The following is an 8,104-nucleotide window of genomic DNA, read 5'->3' on the forward strand; positions in this document are numbered from 1 at the left end:
CTGTGTTCTATCTGGGAAACGCACACCTGAGGGTTGCGTTTAGCTTGGCTTATGCAGAGCTCATGTTGAGGCTCGCAAACGTGGAGTTCGCGTTGATTGGAGGATCGGCTTTTTTGGAGTTGTGCCGAAGTCGAGTCTTCTCCTTTAGAGAGGGGACTGTATGAACAGTGCAACCCCCATGGGAGATAGTCTTTAAATGAGTTAGCTACAACTGGAGCTTTAGTCTCCTCGGAAACTTTGTGGATCTTGCGCATAGCCTTGGGGCTAAGGGATCCGGAGGAGAGGATCTCTTCGTACTTGGCTTGATCAAACTCGATAATCAGAGTTTCAACGGTCGTTCCAGTGAGATGAACGTCGGATTGCGCCACCACTTCTTCGTCAGAGAAGCTAGTCCCCAGCAGAGTCGCCATCTTTTGTTTGATGGAAATTTGCAGTAAAAAGACAATGAAAGAAAAATTGACTTGTATTCCTCTCAAAAATCAATTACAATTTGGATTCCGATTACAAAAGAGAGGAGAATGAATTTGATTCTCCCCTTTGTTTAATTCTGGGTTCTTCACGGTGGCGATGAGATGCCTCCCTCGAATGCTCGCGTCGAGTTTGCTTCTCGTTGACGATCCGAACGTCTTGATTCACTGGAACGATGTCTTCTCCTCACGATTTGACGCTGTGGAGAACTTGCGTGGCAAGTTTGAAGATAACTCTTGACGAGTTGATAACTCTGAACGAGTTTTAGAAGAACTTGCAGAGCAAGTTTTGAACTCTGATCGAGTTGATAACTCTGACGAGTAAAAGCCTTTTGACCGAATCTCCCTTTGTTGATCAGAGAAAATTCGATCCCCCAACTCAATTGAGTTTCTGGTATTTATAGGGGATTAAGGGTGGTAACTACCCCCTTAATCCGCTCTTAAGTGGGGTGAAAATCCCTCAAATCATAGGGGAAAAACAGTTCCTGGAACTGTTCATTGCGTGCTTTGAACAAGTCAAACGCTGAAAAATAGCGTTCAGGGCCCGAACTCTACGTTTTTAGATTAAAAACGCAGAGTTGAGCCTATTTTGGTGGCTGAACGCACAGACAGATTCTCTGTGCTAGGGCGTTAGAACGCAGAGCTGAACTCTGTGTTCAGCAGCTCAAGCAACACAGGCGCACAGGTCACGTTTGGGCTTTAACTCTGCGTCCAAGGCTTAGGACGCAGAGTTAAATCTCTGTTGGAGATTTGAGACGCACAGGCCGCATGCACTCTGAAATTGGAAACGCACATGTCGCTGGTGCGTTGAAGTTCAACTCTGCGTCCAGAGTTTGGGGCACATAGTTGAGTCTGTCGAAGAACGCACGTTACGTGTGCGTTTTGTGCTTCAACTCTGCGTTACAGAGTTAGATGGTTGCTGGAGAACGCATAGGTTGTGTGCGTTTTGCATTTGAGAAACGCAGAAGTGAATTTCTGCGTTTGAGAGAGGTTGTTGACTTGTAACCTCGTCTATTATGATATTGCAAAGGCCATTGCTTACTGATCTTTGCCTGTTATAAAATATGAGAGTCGTCATATTGTAACTCCCGATGTTGATTGTGAATGCTGTTAAATTAGAGCTTTCATCAGTTGTCGTGAAGGTCGTCAGATTGTAGCCTTCTACGTGAAAGTCCTCAAATTGTAGCCTTCTAGAAGTCGTCAGATTATAACTTCCATCATCGGTGTTTGATGGGGGATCAACTATCTATTGTGATTTTTAGACAGCCTACAATAATAATCAGAAGAATCCAAGAAAATTAACCAAATAACAAGAACATGCAGCTAGCGATCAGAATAACCATCCAAGTAAATAAAGTCATACAACTAGATGGGATTAATACTTAAAAATCTATAACAATAGATGTAGTACGTCGAACGAAATAATCCAAACAAGAAAACCCTCATGTATATACCATATGTCTCGAATTGTAGATAATTAAATATTAACTCCGATCTATATATGAAAAGGAAATACAACTGGCCTTCATCTCACAGGAATTCATACTCATCCAAGTGACGAAAACATAAGACTAACCATCCTATCTCAACAAAACTAACAAAGTCCATTATAAAACACGCAAGCATATTATTCTTGTTTTACATGTTATTTGAATTGGGAAAGAATATTTTCATGTATATAACCGGATCCCTGTAAACCTGTCCGAGGGCCGCCTTCAAGTCAAGTATTGGCCCTCTGGCCCATATATATAACACTCACGATATTACGATAACAGGAAAGCGTTGTGCCCGTTTATATATATGCTATATTCTCCGTCCAATTTCCCTTTATAACCCCATGTTTGTCATATTAATTACGCAAATGTATATGAAATATTGTGCACTAGCCACGAACTTACCATGGAACGACTTCTGTAAAATTATGAAAATAACCGTTACCCACAACACGTCCGATCAAGAGTGCATCGTCTAGTCAATGCTATAATAGTAATAGTCAAGAAAACCTCATACCGGGATATCGATATCAAGGGAACTCGGGACTCCTCACATCGGGATATCGATGTCGAGTGAGTATAGCGTTGCTTTGAAGCACGCTTATAAATCATACTTTTAACAAAAATCGTCTTTATATAAAGTCTCTCCTATTGGATAACAACTAGGTGATAAAACAACAAGCTTCCACACAGCTATTCATGTCAAGCAATCCTACACAGGTAATAATATATCACAGAATAATCTAATTAATTAACTCATAACAGATCTAGAAATTGAATTGCAAGTTAATAAATAATGGGATCTTGCACATAATAATTTACGATAAAACTAAGAATTAAAATAAAAATAATCGAGGTTCGGAATCTTGCCTCGGGGTTGTGTCGAATGATTCGTCACTGGCGACGCAGATCGGATCTGGCGCGGGGGAGTTGGACGGCAACTTCGGGGCAAAGAGCCACGACTATGGACGTTGAGCGGCTCGAGGAGGAGGTTGGTGAAGGTCGGATCTGGGGGTTGCAGGCAAGGAGGATGCGCTGGTCGTCGGAGTTGGACTCGGGGCGTGGGTGGTGGCATCGGGGTTCGACGGGGTGATGAGGGGTAGCGGCAGAGTGGATTTGGGCACGGTCAAGGCTGTCCAGCGATAGGAGACGGGGGGCTATAGTGAGGAGGACATATCTGGGGGTGTTGCGGGTTGCGCGGGGAAGGGACACGGCGAGATGGGAAGTGGTGCGGATAGGAAGGCTATGAGCGGTTCTGAAGGTGGCTGGAGCTGAGGTGGGGTGGCGTGTGTCGGAGCTTGGAGGGTAGTATTGGGCACATGGTCCGTCAGAAGGTTGTTTGGCGGGGCCTGAATGGTGGGCGAAAGGGGAGGGGAGGATGACGAGGAGGGGGGCTGAGTTCGTCGGCGCTCAGGGAGAAAAGAGTGAAGAAGAGAGGCGGGATTTTAGCTGTGACGCTCCAGAAGCTCGAGGCGGTGGGAGAGTGAGGCAAGGCTTCAAGGCGGCAGAGGGGAGAGGTGAGAGGGAGCGATGGAATAGATAGGGTTGAGCGAGTAGTCGACAGAGGCTGGGCGGCGGTCGTGGAGAGTTCGGCGAAGGGCCCGGGGGCAGGCGGCTGAAGGGAAGGGCGACAGTGGACTCGGCGGGTAGAGAGAGGAGCGTCGTGGCGTTGGCGGACGCGAGCGAGGAGCGGAGGAGGAAGGAGATGATGTTGGGGGCAGCGTGAACATGAGAGGAAGAAAAGGTAAAAGAAAAGGAAAATTTTATAATACATATTAAGGGGATTAAGGTTTAGAAATTTAACTAAAATAATTAAAATAATTAATTATGGGTACTTAAAAAATTAACTAATTACAGAATAATTATCTATAAATAAAAACGAACATGTTGTGCTAATACAATAGTTGATACGAAATAGTTAAAATATACACATATTGTACAATTAAACGAGAATAATTAATAAATAAAATATATTTACTTATATTTAAAGTCAAATAATTATGAGATAATTATATACACAGTAAAGCGTACCAGTTATACTAATACAATAGATAATATGCAACAGTAGAAATAATAGAACAAATTATACAAAAAATACGTAACTAATAATACAATGTATTATACGAAATAATATGTAACAATAAAAAAATACAACGTATTATTCAAAAATAATACGTAATAGTATCAATAATACAACAGATTAATTCTAAAATTTTTCACCGCACAAAATTAATTTATAAATATTAAAATTATTTAAATAAATATAAAACTTAGATTTTAAATCATAGAAAATTATAGAAATTTGAGAAATATATAAATACTCTTTTAAAAATCATAATTATATATTTTAAAATACTAAAAAATTATTTTAACTACTATCAAAATTCATGGTCCTTACACTCTTCCTATGGATGACTATCCTGAACTTCACATTCGCCTTATTGCCAAGAATACAATGCTCACAGAACTTAACTTTTCCGCTCTTGGCTCCTTTTAATATTCCATGCTTGCACAAAACTTGCAATGACTTTTCACTTGTGTGCCCCAACCTATAGTGCTAAAGTCTGCTCACGTCCGCCTCTGAAATAACTGAAGCTACCTGGCCAATCACGGTGCTCTCGTTCAGATAATACAAATTCTTACTATGAACTCTCTTCATCACCACCAAAGATCCCTTAGTAACATTCGCTACAGCGTTATCAAAGGTCACCTTAAATTCCTTCGTCTCCAAAGCTCCAACTGAAATAAGATTCTTCTTCAACTGAGGAACAAATCTCACTTCATTCAATTCACGAACTACTCCATCATGTATCGGAATCCTAACGGTACCTATCCCACAAATGCCACATGATTGATTATTTCCCATGACTACCATACCCCCATCGAGTTTCTCGAATGATGCAAACCAATCTCGCCGGGGAGTCACATGATAAGTAGCATCAAAATCAAACATCCAATCAGATACATCCACATAGTTCATCTTTGGAGTAATCAATAGAGAAAAACACAAATCATCGGAATCATCACCTCTCGCGACGTTCACCTTATTAGCCTTTAGGCACTTCTTCTTGTTATTCTCCTTCTCCTTGAGCTTCGGGCAATCTCTCTTCTAATATCCTTGTTCCTCGCAGAACGCACACTAGTTCTTTGCTAATTGGTGGTGGCCTCTTAACTTTGACCTATTCCTATTACCACCTCTCAGATATAGACTTCTACCTCTCGTCGACAATGTCTCTCCTAAAGTGCTAGCACGGGAAGTCTCTTTGTCCTTTCTCCTCAAATCGTAGTTCGTCAATGCGTTAGTCACTTCACTGTAGGTGATGGAAGATCTATCGTTCAACAAAGTGAGCATGAATGTATCATACTCCTCATCGGGTAAGGAGCCTAACAAGATAATCGCCTTGTACTCGTCCGTTATCTTCTCATCCATGTTCGCCAAGTCTGACAACAACTTTGTATAGTTGTTCATATGAGCCGCAAATGAGGTGCCCCTGGACATCTAGAATATGAATAATCTCCGCAGCAAGTGCAACCGATTCTCAACACTCTTAGTAAGGTACTTGTTGTTAAGAATCTCCCACATCTTCATCACAGATGTCACCCCAATCACATCGTATTTCAGCTCTTGTTCCAAACAAGACCTGATCACCTCACATGTGTTCCTATTCATCTTGTCCCATATTGCAACATTATATTTAGGTGGCCTCTCATGGACCATAATGGTATCTTTAAAGTTTTGAACATTTAGAGCGTCATGTACGTCGCTCATCCACAAACCAAAATTGATTTTGCCGTCATACTTCACCACACTAATCTTAATGTTTTGAAATCCAGCCTAAACTGTACTCACTATCGCCTTACTGCTTTTACCAACTTCTTCTCCTATTGCAAACTACTCCAAATTGTAAAGAATGATTCAAGCTTTGATAGAAAATGAGAAACTACCCAACTGAACCCTAGATAGGATTCCAACACAATCTCCTAACCACACGAGGAAAGCGAGATATCCAACGACAACTCCACAACGCTATCTCCACCGAAGCCTAGAACTCCAAGAACTAAGCTTCCACAATGAATCTTCCTCCACTCAATGCCAAAACCCTAGATCTCAAACCCTAGAGCTCTGATAACAATTGTTGCGCGCCTTGCGGAAGCGTGCTCGCACATCAAACGAGTCGATATGACACGAGAGAAGAGAGCCAAATCAAATCACGAGTGCAATCCACAAAATACGATACAGATCAAACCAAACATAGAGATTTACGTAGTTCGGCAATTGCCTACGTCCACGGGGAGAGGATAAGGAGATTTCACTATGTGGAGGAGAAATACAACGGGTTACAACTCACAAAATCACTCAAATATAACCTTAACCAAAGCTCTCAACTACCTCACAAACACAAACCAAAACCAATTGGAAAAACCGAACTGGCCTAATTACCCGCTTCCCGGTCGACCAGACACATGCTTGCAGTCGACCGGCCAGAAACACAATTTTTCAGCCCTGTAAACAGCATATTGTTGGTCGACCACACGATCGTGGCCGGTCGACCGACCTGATCAGGGTTTCGTACCCTGTATTGTGCACGAAATCGATCGACCGGCCTGCAACCAAACTATATATGCTGAATTTTCACGTTTTCTTCAATTTTTTCGCCACTTTCAACATAGTATACTGATATTTTCAATAATTGGTTATCAAGTTATTATAAAAGGCATGCGAAGTCACATCTTATATATCTTATATGATGCAACCAATTTGACTTCAATAAATGTTATGTTAAAACTTCTTAGAAATAATTAAAACATAAAACCAAACGCCCACTCCTAAGAAAGCATTCCAATTCGAGAGCTTGTAGCTTTTGTGAATTTTCTTCAATCAGACATTGAATTGTAATCAAAATACAGTCTTGGCAATAAATCACAGACATCTAAACAATTGATATAAAATATATTTCTTACAACAATAAATCACAGACATCTAAACAATTGATATAAAATATATTTCTTACAACAAATACAGCGTACATGTTTATTGCTGCATTATTCATTATACTTTCTTTTTGCAACAAACCAATCGAAGAAAGACGCCTCCCACTTCTTCTTGAGACACATCGAAACTTAAAGACTATAGCAATCAAAAAATTCAAAATCCAAATGCTGTTATAATATAATCACAAAAATACTTTGACAAGCTTTATTATCATTTTAACCATCCCTATGAGAATATGGTGGTTAACATTATATATATAGAAGAGTTAAAATTTCTAAATTGATCACCTTACCACCCATGAATAGCATAGATCACTCGATTCCATGGGGTTATTCTGATATAATATATGCACTCGGGGTTATTCTGATATAATATATGCACTCTCAATTTTTAATGCTACCTTGTTTATCAAGTAAACATTTGCAATATTTCTCTACTTCTTTTTCATTTTGAATCTATTTATCAAATGAATGTTTTCTCTAGGCTGATAAACTCAAGTTTAAATAAGAATAAATTATACTAAAACCCCATGAACTTTTAGTGTTGAAATAAGCATAAATTACACTAAAACTCCATGAAACTTTAGTGTGTTGCAGTAAACCCTCATAAACTTTTAAAATTACACTAAACCCCCAAAAACTTCTTAGTATTGTGAAAACTCTTGTGAACTTTCTGAGTACCAAACAAAAAAAGGACCAAAAAAGAAACGTAAAAGGCATTTTGAAAGTTCACTGGGGTTTAGTGCAATTTACCTAAAAGTTAATGGGGGTTTTCTGCAAAAGTCGTTGGGGTTTAGTGTGATTTTGAAAGTTCGTGAAAGTTTACTACAAAGTGCCGAAAGTTCACAGGGGTTTAGTGTAATTTACCCTTTAAATAAAACAAATGAAAAGGCAACAATCTGGCAAAGCTAGAAACTAAATTCCCACATAATTCCGTCCAAACCACATAACTAAAGATAACGCCAAAAACTAGAATCATGTTATAATCATCTATAGATCATGTATAAATCACACTATTTTCTTTTCATTCTTTTGTACAAGCAATTATTAGTCAATACCCCAACCAAACCCGATACGGTCCAAGTTAAACCGAACGGAACCGAACCGGACCGGCAAAAATTAGGAAATCCACTACCAACACTGATCAGTTTC

This window comes from Asparagus officinalis, chromosome 4, assembly GCF_001876935.1.
Source record: "Asparagus officinalis chromosome 4, Aspof.V1, whole genome shotgun sequence".
Classification (NCBI taxonomy): Eukaryota; Viridiplantae; Streptophyta; class Magnoliopsida; order Asparagales; family Asparagaceae; genus Asparagus; species Asparagus officinalis.